This window comes from Chionomys nivalis, chromosome 1 (assembly GCF_950005125.1).
Source record: "Chionomys nivalis chromosome 1, mChiNiv1.1, whole genome shotgun sequence".
NCBI classification, from domain to species: Eukaryota; Metazoa; Chordata; class Mammalia; order Rodentia; family Cricetidae; genus Chionomys; species Chionomys nivalis.
The window spans coordinates 21,773,922-21,790,580 of NC_080086.1; the positions used below are offsets into that span (position 1 = coordinate 21,773,922).

The 16,659-nt window shown below is 40.8% G+C and overlaps 1 long non-coding RNA gene across 1 annotated transcript; it reads left to right on the forward strand.

Moving 5' to 3' along the window:
- Positions 1-12,538: 12,538 nt before the first annotated feature.
- On the forward strand, positions 12,539-15,531 carry LOC130881160 (uncharacterized). Its single transcript, XR_009057707.1, has 3 exons — positions 12,539-12,711; positions 13,117-13,290; positions 15,319-15,531. It is a non-coding gene; the product is annotated as an uncharacterized LOC130881160 (long non-coding RNA).
- Positions 15,532-16,659: the final 1,128 nt, after the last annotated feature.

The following is a 16,659-nucleotide window of genomic DNA, read 5'->3' on the forward strand; positions in this document are numbered from 1 at the left end:
TTTAAGAGATCCTACCACGAAAAACTTAAATGGTGCTGATGAAAAGCTGAATGCATGCTTTTCGGTTTTCAGCCATATCAGGAAAAAAGCTGCACCATTTTAAAATGCCGGTTTTCTGGGCCATTCTGCCAGGACAAACTCTGACTCTTTCAGTCAGGCAGTCCAACTAATTGTGGTCTGTGAGCAGAATGCTGCACCTTGCTTGCTGGCAGGGACCTTGAAATGCCATAGAGTTGTGGCAATAAACATGACTACAGCCAGTACCTCAGCCATGAGGCTGAAATCGCAGAAAGCTAAGGAATGTGCTGGATTCAGCCGTCAAAGCCACGGCTTTAATTCTACCCATATTCCTTAGTAAATTAAAGGCTCATGTGGTCAGAAAAAGAGAGAGAGATACAGAAAAGATAGATTCAAAGACAGAAAACTTCTAAATGGTTTACAGTGTGTTAAAAATATATGTAGGCTAAAGGTTAAAGTTCTTAAAGTAAAAAAAAAAAAAGACAGTATTGGGTACACAACTTTAATCCCAACACTTCAGAGGCAGAGGTAGATTGACCTCTGTGACTTCAAGGTGTGGTAGCACACACCTTTAATCCCAATGCCTGGGAGGCAGAAACCAACGGATCTCTGTGAGTTCAAGGACAGCCTGGTCTACAGAGTTATTCCAGAACAAAGATATACAAAGAACTTGTCTCAAAAATTAAAAATAAACAAAATAGAGTGTAGTGATGGGGCGAGCAGGCCTGCTTTTAGTTCCACCCAACTCCCGCATGGCTAGCTTAGCCCCAGAATAACAACATACAAGCTGCATTCATTTAAACACTGCCAGGCCCATTATTTCGTGCCTCTTCTTGGCTAACTCTCACATCTTGATTAACCCATTTCTATTAATGTGTGTAGCACCACTAGGTGGTGGCTTACCAGAAAACATTCAGCATGTCTGACATGGCGGCTGGCTCCATTGCATCTGACCCACTACCTTCTTCCTCCCAGCATCTGTTCTGTCTACTCCACCCACCTAAGGGCTGGCCTATCAAATGGGCCAAGGCAGTTTCTTTATTAACCAATGAAATCAACACAAACAGAAGACCCTCCCACATCATTTTTTTTTTAAACAGAAAAAGGGGAAATGACGTAGGTGGGTCTTTATCTATCTGTTGCTTTCATTGGTTAATTAATAAAAAAACTGCTTGGCTTGATAGGTTAGAATATAGGTAGGCAGGGAAGACAGAACAGAATTCTGGGAAGAGGGAAGTGAGGCAATCGCCATGCCTCTCCTCTCTGGGTGAGACGCAATGGAGCCAACCACCAGGTCAGACATGCTAAATCTTTCCCAGTAAGCTACCACCTCATAGTGCTACACAGATTATTAGAAATGGGTTAATCAAGATGTGAGAGCCAAGAAGAGGCCAGATATAACGGGCCAGGCAGTGTTTAAATGAGTACAATTTGTGTGTTGTTATTTCGGGTGTAAAGCTAGCTGTGTGGGAGCAGAGCAGGATGAAAAGCAGGCCTGCTCATCTCATCACTACAAATGGCGCCCTCACCTATCACTACAATAGAGGTTAAAATAAAGCCACACAAAGATAGAAAATACAGAGAATCTTGACACTGTATGCTATTATGCTCTCTTTGAATTGTTTGAATGCTGAGGAAGGAGCAACAGACACTAAAAGATATTTGTTTATAAATGCTGCTGAATTAATCCAAGATAGACACTTTGGAAATACCTTGACTTCAAAATTTGGATCTAAGGTTATGATGCTTTGGAAAAGTTCTTGTTTTATTTTCACAGAGGATGAGACCCTGTGGATTGCTTCTCTCCCAATATGGTATGATAGACCACACCCTCCTGAAAGGTTGCTGTGAACACCCTCAAAAAATTACTTTACGCCCTTTTCGTCAAGATGGCGCCAAAAGCGAAGAAGGAAGCTCCTGCCCCTCCCAAAGCTGAAGCTAAAGCGAAGGCCTTGAAAGCCAAGAAGGCAGTGCTGAAAGGCATCCACAGCCACAAAAAGAAGAAGATCCGCACATCGCCCACCTTTCGGCGGCCCAAGACCCTGCGGCTACGAAGGCAGCCTAAATACCCCCGGAAGAGCGCGCCCAGGAGGAACAAGCTTGACCACTATGCCATCATCAAATTCCCCCTGACCACCGAGTCAGCCATGAAGAAGATAGAAGACAACAACACCTTGTGTTCATTGTGGATGTCAAGGCTAACAAGCACCAGATCAAACAGGCTGTGAAAAAACTCTATGACATCGATGTGGCCAAAGTCAACACCCTCATAAGGCCCAACGGAGAGAAGAAGGCATATGTTCGGTTGGCTCCTGATTATGATGCTCTGGATGTTGCCAACAAAATTGGAATCATCTAAACTGAGCCCAGCCGGCTAATTCTAAATATACACTTTTTCACCATAAAAAATGCTGCTTGGTCTTTTTTTTTCACTTTCTGGTTGAGCTGCTGACATTGCTGTACTGTGGTATAAACTAAGGTATATGCTTATATGGGATGGGTGCCGGGAAGTGTTTTCCCAGCTCTGAGAAAAAAATAAATCTATTTACTCCATTGGAAAAAAAATTACTTTACTCAACTGCCAACTGAGATGAACCTGGTACACAGGTTATACCATGAAAAACCTGAATAACAGCTCCCCTAAACAGCAGGAAGAAGTTTGGAGAGAGATAACTATGTCCATATTCCAAAATATTGCTTATAAGTGTTCTTTTATATTTAAAGGGGGATATGATATAGATATGAAAATTTTGCATTGATATGGATTTTGCTTTAGTGGTTTAAATTTAAGGTCAGTTTTGTTATATTTATATGTGTTTCTGCTCTTGACTAAGGTATTGCGATTATGTAGTTCATTTAAGAATGTAATGTATAATTAAGAAATATAGGTTGCTAATAAATAATCGTGGATAATAGTCAAGCTTGTAGTCATGTTAGTTAGATTTTCTAGATATGTAGAGATATATTTCAGTTATATAGGCATTCTTCACATCTTTCAAAGACTACAGAATATGGCATTTTAAATGTTTTAATAACTTAGGGCTTTTCATGACAATGAGACATGTCTGCTCTTGGCAGCACCAGCTACTTCAAGTTGAGGATGGGCATTGAAAAGGCTCCTTACGGAGTTTGATAGCCATTTGGGCAAGAAACTGCTCTTGCCTGGACTGTTGCATAAACTGGACACAAAGTACCCGCAGAGAGAGGACTGCTCAACTTGCCTAAAGGTGAGATGGTCTTTCAGGATTCCTAATTTATGAAAGAGTCTGCGAGACATTCTGCAGGACACAGCAAAAAGTGACTGAACTGTCTTTGAAATTTCCTGCTTTGTGGAAGAGTCTGCTGGATAATATGGACCTGAAGACTGAAGATAGATGCTCCAACGGTACAGAGGGAACTTTGGGTGACTGTCCAGGCAGCAAGATGTCTCTGTCATTTCTACAGTTTTGGAAGTTGCTTACTTCTTGTTTACTTAGGTAACATTATATCCTTCTGAAATCTTTGATGGAGTCGAAGAATAGTTAGTTATAGTTTTCCTTTGTTATTATAACAGATAAAATAGATCTGAATATTGTAACTGTAATTCTTTCTTGATAACTGTTTTGTTATATGTAATTTTACTGTGTTAAAGTGAAAGCCTTTCTTTTTTGTTTAAACAGAAAAAGGGGAAATGATGTAGGAGAGTCACCTGTCTATGTGTTACTTTCATTGGTTAATAAACAAACTGCCTTTGCCTTTGATAGGCCAGTCCTTAGGTGGGTGGAATAGACAGAACAGAATGCTGGGAAGTAGAGGGTAGTCAGACGCCATAGAGCCAGCTGCCAGGTCAGACATGCTGAATCTTTCCCGGTAAGCCACCACCTCGAGGTGCTACACAGATTATTAGAAATGGGTTAGTCAAGATGTGAGAGTTAGCCAAGAAGAGCTAATGGGCCAGGCAGTGTTTAAAAGAATACAGTTTTTATGTTATTATTTCCAGGGCTAAGCTAGCTATGTGGAAGTCAGGCGGGATGAAAAGCAGGCCTGTTTGCCCCATCACTACATCTAACAAGCCAACTGTGCCTTTTTATGTGGATAAGCAAATATCAAATGTTCATCATCAGAGCAATCTTACTTCAACATTTGATTTATTTATATCCTGGAGGCCTTTGTTTGAATTCCACACATGTATCACTCATGCACAAGTAAGTATACACAACCAGACTCGGGCATATGTCACTGAACCCATGATTGCTGCAACGTTCATAAAACTGCTGTCATTAAGAACTTTGCTGAAGATATTTTCAGCTTTCTAAACTGAAATTTGGAAATTTCATAAATGTGTGAAACTTTAAAAAAGACTTCTTTGTAAAGACCTACAATAAATTACTTTGATTTATGGAAGTAATTGGGACCCTAGATTTTCCAGGGAAATAGTAGAATAGTATATGAACCAGACACAGTGGAATATGCCTTTAATCCCAAAATTTAGGAGGCAGAGATATATGGATCTGCGAGATCAAGACCAGCATGCTCTACAGAGCAAGTTCCAGGATAAACATGGCTACAAAGAGATATCTTGTCTCAGAAAATATATAGTTATTAATATGATATATATGATGTTATATATGATATTAATATCATATATGTGATATTTTATATATGTTATTAATATCATATATATTATATTTTCTACACACACATATATATATATAAAATATCCCACTGAAATGCATGTCATCCAAACAAGAGCTATCTTAGCGTGTGCTCTGACAAAGAGAATTCAGAGGGGATTCACATGGACCTGGAGCCTGTGCTTATGTGAACAGGTGCAGCTGTGCAAGAGGAGGATAGATTAGTCACACCCGTGCACTTCCACAGTGACTTCCTTGGGTTTCATAATCCCAGTGTCCACCTTCATTTCTGTCTACATGCTTCACAGGCTGTTTATCAGCAAGGAGAAATTTTAAATTGATGAAGGAGTGGGAAAGAGATACCCTAGATGCCACCATCACACTAAAGTAGATATAAATATTGTAACTATAATTCTTGCTTGATAACTGTTTTGTTATATGTAATTTTACTATGTTAAAGCCTTCCTTTTTGTTTACACAGAAAAGAGGAAATGGTGTGAGAGGTCTTTCTGTCTATGTGTTGCTTTTATTGGTTAATGAATAAAGAAACTGCTTTGGCCTATTGATAGGGCAGAACTTAGGTAGGCATGGAAAATTGAACTAAATGGTGGGAGAAGGAAGGTGGAGAGAGAGAGACACCATGGATCCACAACTGGAGATAGATGTGCTGAAACTTTGCTGGTGATGCACAGATTAATGAAGATGGGTTAAATTATGGTGTAAGAGTTAGTCGACAAGAAGTTAGAGCTAATGGGCCAAGCAGTAATTTAATTAATACAATTTCTGTGTGATTATTTTGTGTCTAAGCTAACTAGGCAGCCAGGATGAACAAGAGACTCCATGCAACAAAACCACAGCAAATAAGGGCTTTCTAAAATTGTAGCTAATGAACAGAAGGACAGAAAAGGTGCTCAGATTTGGGGAGATGTAGAGCTAGCTGGGAGGAACCTCAGGGGAAGTTGAAGGTGACCTACTGGTCCTAAACTTGTAAAAAGTGGCTCTGGCAAGATGTGCCCTTCTCTCCCATTTCTCCTACCTTGCTAAAAACTATTACATTACATTCCTAAAGCTCGCTACAAAGATATATTCCCTTATTTGGTGACTTCATCCTCTTGAGGCTCATTACCAAAGTCCAAAAACCAAAGTATTGAATGATGGAGGAAGGTCATTGGTTAAATAATAAAGAAACTGCTTGGCCCTCATAGGTTAGAACATAGGTGGGTGGAGTAAACAGAACAGAATGCTGGGAGGAAGAGGAAGTGAGCAGATGCAGGGCAGTTCCTCTCAGAGTCAGATGCGATGCCGCTCTTCTCCAGGGCAGACGCGATGAAGCAAGCTGCCAGGTCAGACATGCTGAATCTTTCCTGGTAAGACTGGTGCTACACAGACTATTAGAGATGGGTTGATCGGGATATGAGAATTAGCCAGTAAGGGCTAGAGCTAATGGGCCAGGCAGTGTTTAAAAGAATACAGTTTGTGTGTCATTATTTTGGGGCATAAGCTAGTCAGGCGACCAGGAGATGGGGCGGCAGGAACGCAGCCTGCAGCTCCCACAACAGAATGGCACCCAACGTGGGGCACAAACCCACGACCCTGAGATTAAGAGTCTCATGCTCTACCGACTGAGCTAGCCAGGCGACCAGGAGCTGGGGCGGCAGGAACGCAGCCCACAGCTCCCACAACAATTGAAGTCCAGAAATCAAAAGTCCCCTTTGACTGTCCCAATTAACATGCCCAATCAAAGCAAACCAGCTCATCCTTCTATGGGGTTTCCCCTTTTACCTTTATAAAATGTCAGTCATCTATGAGCCATGTCAGTCTCCTCTCTATCCAGAAACAACCCTTTATCCCACAGGGAAAAATATCCCTTCCTCTTCTCTTTGTCTTCTTCCCTTTCCCTTCTCCTTTGCCTTCTATTCCCTATATTGCCTTTTAGTCCCTGCCATTTGTCCCTCTGGGACAAATAAATCTCCTTTGTGCTAAGAACTTGTTATTTGGGTATCATGTACTTATACTGGTTCTTTCGGTCCTTTCAGATGTAGAACTTGATGTGACAGACTCTGCATGTGCACACATACACACACACACTGTACTTCTGAACAATGCCTCATTTCTTCCTTCCCATATAATTGCCATCAGATCTCATCTCTCATAGCTAGAACTCACACACATTATAACACATGGACACAGTGAAGGAAAAAGGATCTGAAAACTTATGAGCTGTTATATTCAGTGCTGCTTGCTCCCTTCCATTCATGCTCTGGTGACTCTTTGTGCAGGCCAGTCCAAAGAACAGACTTCCCCCTTCAGGAAATCTTGTCATAAAACATGGATAGCAAATATATGAGTCTCAGTTTCAAATGACCCATGGAGTATCTCTGCCCTACAGCCTCCTCTAAGGATGGCTTCAGGGTGTAACTGAGGAGTACAGGCTCTGGGGCTAGAATAGTCCTCAGTTCTCAGTGGGTCTTTGATGTCTATAGTCCTGCAGTACCTAATTTGAATGGCACACCCCTCTGTGGTTGGGAAAGTCCAAGTTTATGCCTATCTCTCTAGAATATCAGTAGTGCTCACAGGTATGCAATGAGTCAACCATGGATGTCATCTTTCCCCTGTATTACCCTATGAATTGCAACATTCTCTCCAAATTGAAACAGTTCTTAAGATGGAAGGGAAGTCCAAGAGCCACTGGAAGACAAATGATCACAGGTCTGAGAGAAGAGAAACTTTGCAGATTCTCTAGGGCCCCTCCCTAACTGTATAAACAAAAGTAAACAGGTGCTGGGATGGAGCCTCTGTCCAGTCAAACTGCAGAAAGAGATACTGGATGGTTAAGTTTCCTGCAAGAGGCATAGAGCACCCTGGGATTGCAGGTTTGGTGGAGTCAGTACCCCTATTGGGGTGGAATTTCTGATAATGAAGCTACATTTGAGTCATTCCTGCTCATTTCCTATACTCCTTTCCTATACTCCTGTTGAAGGGCAGACAAAATGCAGCAAGCATCAACATTGGTTATGATCAACAAGAAATATTACTCAGGAAATATTAAGTTACATAGAAATAGCATGCAGACTAGCAGACCCTGTCTTTGGAGAAAATAGAATTGTCACGGTTATGCCCAGATTATGACCCCCAGAGAGAGATCACCAGAGAGGTCCAGACTGTAATAAGCAAGGTTCAATTAGCATAATACAAACATGTTTGGAACCCATCTCTAACCCCACTGCAGTGAGGTAGAGAGAAGTTGAAGCTCCTCTGTGGGGTAAGCTTTTAAAGGTGTAACTACAAAGAGGCCATTTGAAGCTGATTTGGCATGGGTGCAAGGTCTTTTGCTCTCTCCCATCCTGCTATGTCAGTTAATTCTTTGTTCTTGGAGCAAGGCCATCTTTATCAGCCTGTACCATGTGGCCAGGCATAATTTCTCAGGTGGGAGGGGGAAAGGCCACTACCTTCTTGGGAACAAGTAAGTCTGAGTTTCTATTTTTAAAACATTCTGCTAGAAAATTTCTTTTTGTCCCTTTGAGAATAAGGGGTAAGGGTCCCACATTCCCCACTCCTCTTGGTCCTAGGGAGGCTCATTCATGAGCAAGCTTTGTTAACTTTGGTCAAATTGTCTCTTATAATCCTAAAACTGTTCAGAGTCTTTTCATGGTTATTTTTTTTAACTTAGCACTTTAACCAGGGACTACCGGATGATGTATTCTTTTAATTAGTTCCAGCTGACTTTGTGGCATCATTGTCAAGAGTTAACAAAGGTGAAATGCTAGTCAAAAACAAAGAAAATTTCAGGAACATTTGGTTTATGTACTCTGTTGAAGTGCCAGGGAGCATTCACATAGGCTAAACTGGTTCACATCAGTTTTTAGCAAGTCCACGCTCCACAGTCATTTGGAGCAGGTTATAGTCAGCAATTAATGCATTAATGCTTGGTTGTGTCTGCCAACCAAGGGGAAACCTATTGAGACAAATTTAAACTAGGAGCAGAAGTTAATACATTTGAAACTTTTAGGGCCGTATTAAAATCCATATTATAGAAAAAGCAAATAACAGATATCTATAAAACAGCAAAAATAGATTCATACTTTTGAGTTCTAGAAAAAACACAACTTTGGGTTAAAAGTGTACAAACTTATAATTAGAAAATCCTGAGCTTGTGACCCAAACAGTATGTAGTCATTGTTTTATCACTTATTCTTAGACCTTTATATATAATGAGCTAACAAGCTGGCTATAGCTTTGTGGAAGGATCTGGATACCTTTTGCTCTTAAACTGATATTATAGCTGCCCTACCCATTAATACAATCAGAGATCTTAGAAGAATAAGTAAATTATACTTAAGTACAGACAAAGAGAAAAATGACAGAGACCAGCCCATGTACAGTCATACCCAGGTCTCCAAAGCATTGGAGGCAGCAGTATCAGAACAGCAGGCTTTACCAGGCCCGTAAGGTGATTGGTTTCTGTGGAAGAGGGACATGGAAAAGATTGACCTTATTTGGTCTTGGAAAAAGTGGTGCAATCAATTTTCCAGTGTCCACAGTCTGGGCTGGGTCCTGGCAGCGGGTCATAGCATCGGGGCATCTTACTCAGCAGTCAGCATTGTTGTTATCAAGGTGGAGACATCGTGGTGTCCCATAGTCTTCTTTGGAGACCTTGGGTCACTGTGAGGATCTGGGAGTCTCTGATATAAGCTTTTTAAACATTATTTTAAATGCCATATTTTATAGATTTCTGAAGTATTTAGGGCTGTACAGGTATATCCAATTAAAAAAACTTTATTTTAAATAACTAGTTTTAAGCTTTAAAAACATATACAGGGGACTTAATAAGGCTTATCCCTGTATGTATATCAGTAATTTGAGGATAACAGATTATTAACTTGTATTTTTAACAATTTGTATCTTGGGTATATTCCCAAGAGTGGTATTGCTGGGTCCAGGGGTAGGTTGATCCCGAATTTCCTGAGAAACCGCCATACTGCTTTCCAAAGTGGTTGCACAAGTTTGCATTCCCACCAGCAATGAATGAGTGTACCCCTTTCTCCACAACCTCTCCAGCAGAGGCTATCATTGGTGTTTTCTATTTTAGCTATTCTGACAGGTGTAAGATGGTATCTTAATGTTGTCTTGATTTGCATTTCCCTGATTGCTAAGGAAGTTGAGCATGCTATCATACAACAAAAGTATATGCTCAACTATGTTCATAGCAGCATTGTTTGTAATAGCCAGAACCTGGAAACAACCTAGATGCCCTTCAATGGCAGAATGGATGAAGAAAGTATGGAATATATACATATTAGAGTTCTACTCAGCAGTAAAAAACAATGACTTCTTGAATTTTGCATACAAATGGACGGAAATAGAAAACATTATCCTGAGTGAGGTATCCCAGACCCAAAAAGAAGAACATGGGATGTACTCACTCATATTTGGTTTCTAGCCATAAATAAAGGACATTGAGCCTATAAATCGTGATCCTAGAGAAGCTAAATAAGAAGGTGAACCCAAAGAAAAACATATAAGCATCCTCCTGAATATTAACCTTCATCAGGCGATGAAAGGAGACAGAGACAGAGACCCACATTGGAGCACCAGACTGAAATCTCAAGGTCCAAATCAGGAGCAGAAGGAGAGAGAGCACGAGCAAGGAACTCAGGACCCCGAAGGGTGCATCCACACACTGAGACAATGGGGATGTTCTATCGGGAACTCACCAAGGCCAGCTGGCCTGGGTCTGAAAAAGCAGGGGATAAAACCAGACTCGCTGAACATAGCAGACAATGAGGACTACTGAGAACTCAAGAACAATGGCAATGGGTTTTTGATCCTACTGCACGTACTGGCTTTGTGGGAGCCTAGGCAGTTTGGATGCTCACCTTACTAGACCTGGATGGAGGTGGGTGGTCCTTGGACTTCCCACAGGAGAGGGAACCCTGACAACTCTTTGGGCTGATGAGGGAGGGGGACTTGATCGGGGGAGGGAGAGGGAAATGGGAAGCGGTGGCGGGGAAGAGGCAGAAATCTTTAAGAAATAAATAAATAAAAATAAAAATAAACAAAAAAACAATTTGTATCTTTAAGAAGATCAGAATTATATAGCATATTTTTTATCAGATTAAACCTTTAAATTAATGATCTTAGCAAAGACAATGAGGCTAAAATCTAAACACTAACAATATGAAACATTTTTAAAGCATATATGTTTTATAACCTATTTTATTTTATTGTAGCTAATGCTTTGGGTGACTATCACCTGGCATTAGTGTTTTTAAGGTCTCCTTGCGACTGTTCTTTCTTTGGGAATCTAGTCTCAGTGGTAACTGACATTCTTGTGTATAAAAGCATTGAGGTGGCAGCTTTTCAACTAAAAAAAGCATAAAACGGTTTTAACATTATCTATATAAAAAAAAAAAACCCAAATTTTTGCTAACCCAAATCTAATGACCAGAGTTCAGAAGAAAAAATTACAAGTACAAAATTATAATTACCATAGACTAACATTTTAAGCATACGTAATTTTTTTAAGAAATAGACATGACCCTTTAACAAGACAAAGAAAGCTTTTTAAAACCAGAATTAACTGTTAAACATTTAGGTACAAGAAATTACAGCAAACATAGTTTATATCTTTCGGCCTTTTATAACTTTAAGTCTGGCTCTCCCTCGAATTTTGTTCTATTAGTTTAGCCAGACATTTTTAGTCTCCTGTCTTTTTTATTAAAGACTTTTTTGTCTCTTATGTAAATTCTTATTAAATTCTTTTTGTGCCTTTGTAACCCATTGGATATAAATGACTAAAACTTACATATATTTTTTTTCCTGTGGAAACAAAAGCATTTTCAAACATAATGCATCATTGATATTTACTTTAAAATCAACACTTTTTAAAGTATACAGGCTGGTATAATTTAACATTTCTTATAAGCAGTATCAGGATAGAAAAGGGTTAAGATGGGAAACCACTAGCCAGCAGAAGAGACCATATCACAGTGTTATCACAGTGAAGAACTTGGCTTTTAATGTTTCTAAAAAGAATTTTTGTTAGTTTTTCTCTGGCCACAATCTGAGTCTCTGTTTTTTATTTGTTTAGTTTTTCAGTTGTAAGTAGTCGATTTCCTTTGCACAGGCTTGTAGGTTCCTCTCCCTGTCCAAAGGGGCTTACAGAGACCCTCAAGAAGCTCAGACAGGGCCTGCACAAGGGGGCATGGAGGAAAATGCTCACGTCCCAGGTACCTCCCTGGCTGTAAGGTCCAGCTGTGCCCCAGAGCTGTGATGCTTCTTGAGCCACTGCAGGCCGTGATCCTTGTTGTTGCCTGTTGTCTCCTCCTGCCAGGGCTGTGCCATGTTGCACTTCCTGCAGTCTAGTGGCTTGTCGCCCAAGCAGTGTGTTCCCTGTGATTAGACCTGGCTCAGAGCTAGGGATACAGACTCTAGATGGGCTGCTGCCAAGTTGTTTGCATTTTTACATTTAAGTTTTGTCCCATTTCTTTCTTTCTTTTTTTTTTTTTCCTCGTTAGTTCAGTCTCAAACATAATAAACAGACAACAGTACTTCAGGGGATCCCCATCCTTCCAATGTAGCGGCCCCTAAAGACATTCCAAGTCAAAGGCATGTACTCCCTACTCTCCTTCTATGGGTAGAGAGTGCCCGTGGCTCTCTCAGAGGATTTGAGCTGGCACTGCCAGCTCCTCTGAGGTGGGCCGCCCCGCCAGTCCACTCTGGCACAGTCACCCCCGCCAGGCGGTCTGCAAGATCGCTCTCGCCCCCTACCCCCCCCCCCCCCCCGTCACCTCCGCCGGAAGAGAGGAGGGAGGGGCGGGGGCGAGTTGCGCCACTGGGGGACACAACGTCCCAGTCTGCGCTGGCTCCTGCTCTGAGCCCCGGGGCGGCTGGTTTCGTTTAGTGCGCCCTGGGTTCCACACAAAAAACAATAATACTTCCTCTCTAGTTTCAATTTCAGTTTTCTGAACTGAGACTCACTTCAAAAAAAATAATTTCTTAAGAGGCTTCATCAGCTTCCATGTGTGCCTGCTAGAGACAGAACCCACTAGCACAGACCTTCTTCAGAAGGGAGAAATGGGTATGTATTTGATGCAATAAGAATCAAACTAAAAGGGGAGAGAGAAGCTTCACCAGGGTCTCGCAGAGGAGTAGAGCATCCCGACTATTAGCCTGTCATGGTGGGTCTCTGTAGAGTGGGGATTCCTGGAGACATCTGGTATATTACTTAATACTCTATCACAGTATACAATACTTGAGTATTTCTGGACAAAAAAAAATGAACAAGGAATCAATTATAAGAGCATAAAGCAGAGTTTTTGTTTAGTTGGATTTTTAGGTTTTCCTTTGTTTTTAGTGTGTATGTGTGCATGCATTGGTGCTTGTGTGTGGGCATGCATGTGTGCTCACGTTTGTGTGTGTGTGTGTGTGTGTGTAGCTTGCTATCAACTGTTTATCTGATAATTTTTACTCTGGTGATTTTCAGGAAGTTGCTGTCGACCATGATCCTTATGTCCCAGAGGGAAGGAAACTAACAGCGCAGCTTTCAATTTTCTGTGACCTATGGTTTGCAGATCCAGGGTGATTCCAAGGAAAGGTGGAGAGGGGAAGTGCACTTGGAAGTTCAACTCCAACTCCGGCAAATCTCCTGGCGTTTCTGGTTTGTGGATAATTATGGAAATTAAGAATCTTGAAGGATTTCTGTTAAACTGTCTTCTGCATTTAGAGACTAACTATTTCGTTCTCTTATATTTATTTATTATGTATACAACATTCTGCCTCGATGTATGCCCGCATGCCTGAGGAGGGTGCCAGATCTCAGTACAGATGGTTGTGAGCCACCATGTGATTGCTGGGAATTGAACTCAGGACCTCTGAAGAGCAGCCAGTGCTCTTAACCTCTGAGCCATCTCTCCAGCTCCCTCATTCTCTTATTTTATCCCTTTTTTCCTCTTTGCTTATTTCCATTTTTGTTTACTTGCTTGTTTGTTTTACTGAAAGAATATGGGCTTCGTGGAAAAAAAAACAAGTTCATGAAGAATATAGATGTATTTCAGCTTAGTCAAATGGTCCCATATCTAAAACCATTTTTTTTTCTCCACACAGAAACACGTTTCTGTGAAACAAGTTATCCCAAACAGAGAATATATCATAATGTTTGGAGTTTTTGTAGTTGTTGTTGATGGGAGATTTTTTTGGATATATGTGATATTTTCTATAATAAACATTTAGGGTTTAGTTTCAGAAAAGAAGAACAAGTAAGAAAGGGAAACACTAAAAGTCACATATCAAATAAATAAATAACTTTCAGAAGTGAAACACCCAGATGGTTTTGGGGGGCCTATTTGAAGGAAAAGTTGCATATTACCTTATTAAAAAAGAAAGCCATTGTGGAAATCTTGATGCACTGAATTCAAATGATATATTTTTTTTTTTTTTTTTTTTTTTTTTTTTTTTTTTTTTTTATTTTTTATTCTTTTTTAATTAAAATTTCCACCTGCTCCCCGTTTCCCATTTCCCTCCCCTCCTCCCAAATATTGCCCCCTCCCCCCACTCCCCTCCCCCTATCCCCACTCCTCTTCTCCTCCCCCCACACCATTCCCCCTCCCTCTCGATACTGAAGAGCAGTCCAAATTCTCTGCCCTGCGGGAAGACGAAGGTCTTCTATCTACGTCCAGGAAGGTGAGCTTCTAAACAGGCTAAGCTCCCACAAAGCCAGTTCATGTATTAGGATTGAAACCTAGTGCCATTGTCCTTGGCTTCTCATCAGTCTTCGTTGACCGCCATGCTCAGAGAGTCCGGAATCAACCCATGCTTATTCAGTCCCAGACCAGCTGGCCTTGGTGGGCTCCTAATAAATCAGTTCCACTGTCACAGTGGGTGGGTGCATCCCTCGTGGTCCTGATTTTTTGCTCTTGTTCTCCCTCCTTCTGCTCCTCATTTGGACCTTAAGAGCTCAGACCGTTGCTCCAAATTGAGACTCTGTCTCTACCTTGATCCATCACCAGATGAAGGTTCTAAGGTGATATGCAAGATATTCATCAGTATAGGATAGGGTCATTTCAGGTTCCCTCTCCTTAGTTGCCCAAGGTACCAGCTGGGGACATATTCCTGGACACCTGCGAACCCCTCTAGAGTCAAGTCTCTTGCCAACCCTAAGATGGCTCCCTTAGATAGGATATATACTTCGCTGCTCCCGTATCCATCCTTCCTATATCCCAACCATCCCAATCCCCCGAGCTCCTCCCATCCTCCCCTTCTCATATTTCTCATCCCATTTCCCCTTTGCCCCATGCCACCTCACCCGCAAGTTCCCATTTTTTGCCCTGCAATCTTGTCTACTTCCCCCTCTCCATGCGGATGACTATATGATTTTCTTTGGGTTCACTTTCTTATTTAACTTCTATAGGATCGCACATTATATGCTTAATGTCTTTTACTTATGGCTAGAAACCGATTATGAGTGAGTACATCCCATGTTCCTCTTTTTGGGTCTGGGATACCTCACTCAGGATAGTGTTTTCTATTTCCATCCATTTGCACGCAAAATTCGAGAAGTCATTGTTTTTTACTGCTGAGTAGTACTCTAATATGTGATATATTTTTTTTAATGTACAACTAGAAATAAAAATGGTTGTAAAGTTTCTGTGGAGCCAAAATTTAAAAGACATATTATATGCTGTTTTAGAGACTTTGGGAAGCCCAGCGTTCAACAAGGAGTTTCATGGGAGAGACAGGTAGGTTCAGCGAAAGAGTGAAAAAAGTCCAGTTTTGGCCAGCATCCTAAATTTCGAGAAGCATAACCTGGAGAAGCTCAGATCTTCTGATTTAGAGCTCAGAAAAACCAGCCAGCTTCACCGACTGTTTGACTGCAGCTCCACAGGTGACCACAGAGTGGAGTTCCAGGGAAGGAAAAGCACATTATCTCAGTAGAGAAAGACTGTCTCCTGCAGCCTCTTTATCAGGGCTTTAGGTGGATCTGCCTTGCTGAGGGATGGCACAATAGAAATATATTAATAATTTTATGTGGGTTTATTAAAACATATGTTGGAATTGAAATGATGATTCTTGAAGCAAACACTTAAATGAACATAATAGAAATCAAGCAGTTTCTTGAGGCACATAATTATTCTCAGAAAATCTCACAGTGAACACTGACTTAGAAAGTAGCCCTTGAAAGAATGGGTTAGGGAAATTAATAAATATGTATGAGCATGAAGAAATAGCTCAGGAAAAATGAACTCATCTGTGTAGATGCCAAAACCTCAACTAGTTAAAAAATAGAAAAGGTTGACCAAGTGTCAACCAGCTCTTGTACCAATAGAATAAATTTTCTTATTTTGGCCATGGTTGTAAGGGACAGAAATAAAGATATTGTCAGTACAGATTCACTTATGAGGTTATAAGATTAAATTAATTATGAGTCAGATGCCTAGGGAAAATAAAGGATATGAAAAACTTGTAAAAAAAATACTTCAGAGAGTTATTATCTGGTTTCTTGAAACATATTTGAGGAAATAAAACTGAAAATGTATGCTTTATGACTTTAAAATAAAATAACTACAAAGATGCTCAAGTTTTTCAGGGCCATCTCCTGAACAACAAGCTTGTAGTCATTTCCTTCATTACGATGCTGTCACATCTTCATCTTCAGGGTCTTTGAAATCCACTGGACCTGGACTCCAGCAGCTGTTGTTTTGAATTTTGTGATGATGGAGGTAGTGTGGGTGGGAGGTTTCACACATGTGCCATTTAGAGGCCAGAGGACAAGTATGTGTAGTTGGTTCTCTCACTTTTGTGCATGTTCCAGGGGTTAAACCCAGGTCACCAGGCTTGAACTGCAAGCACCTTTACCTACAGAGCCATCTTGTTGACCCAAGAGAAACTGCTTTGGCTATAAAATGTTTAAAGGATATGTAAGCTGGCCAGCAAGTCCACTTTAAGGACTTTTGGGGAAAGCATATTGGGATACATTTAACTGTCATAAGAAATGGGCAGATGCAAACAAGAGGTCCAGTTTTCTTTTTCA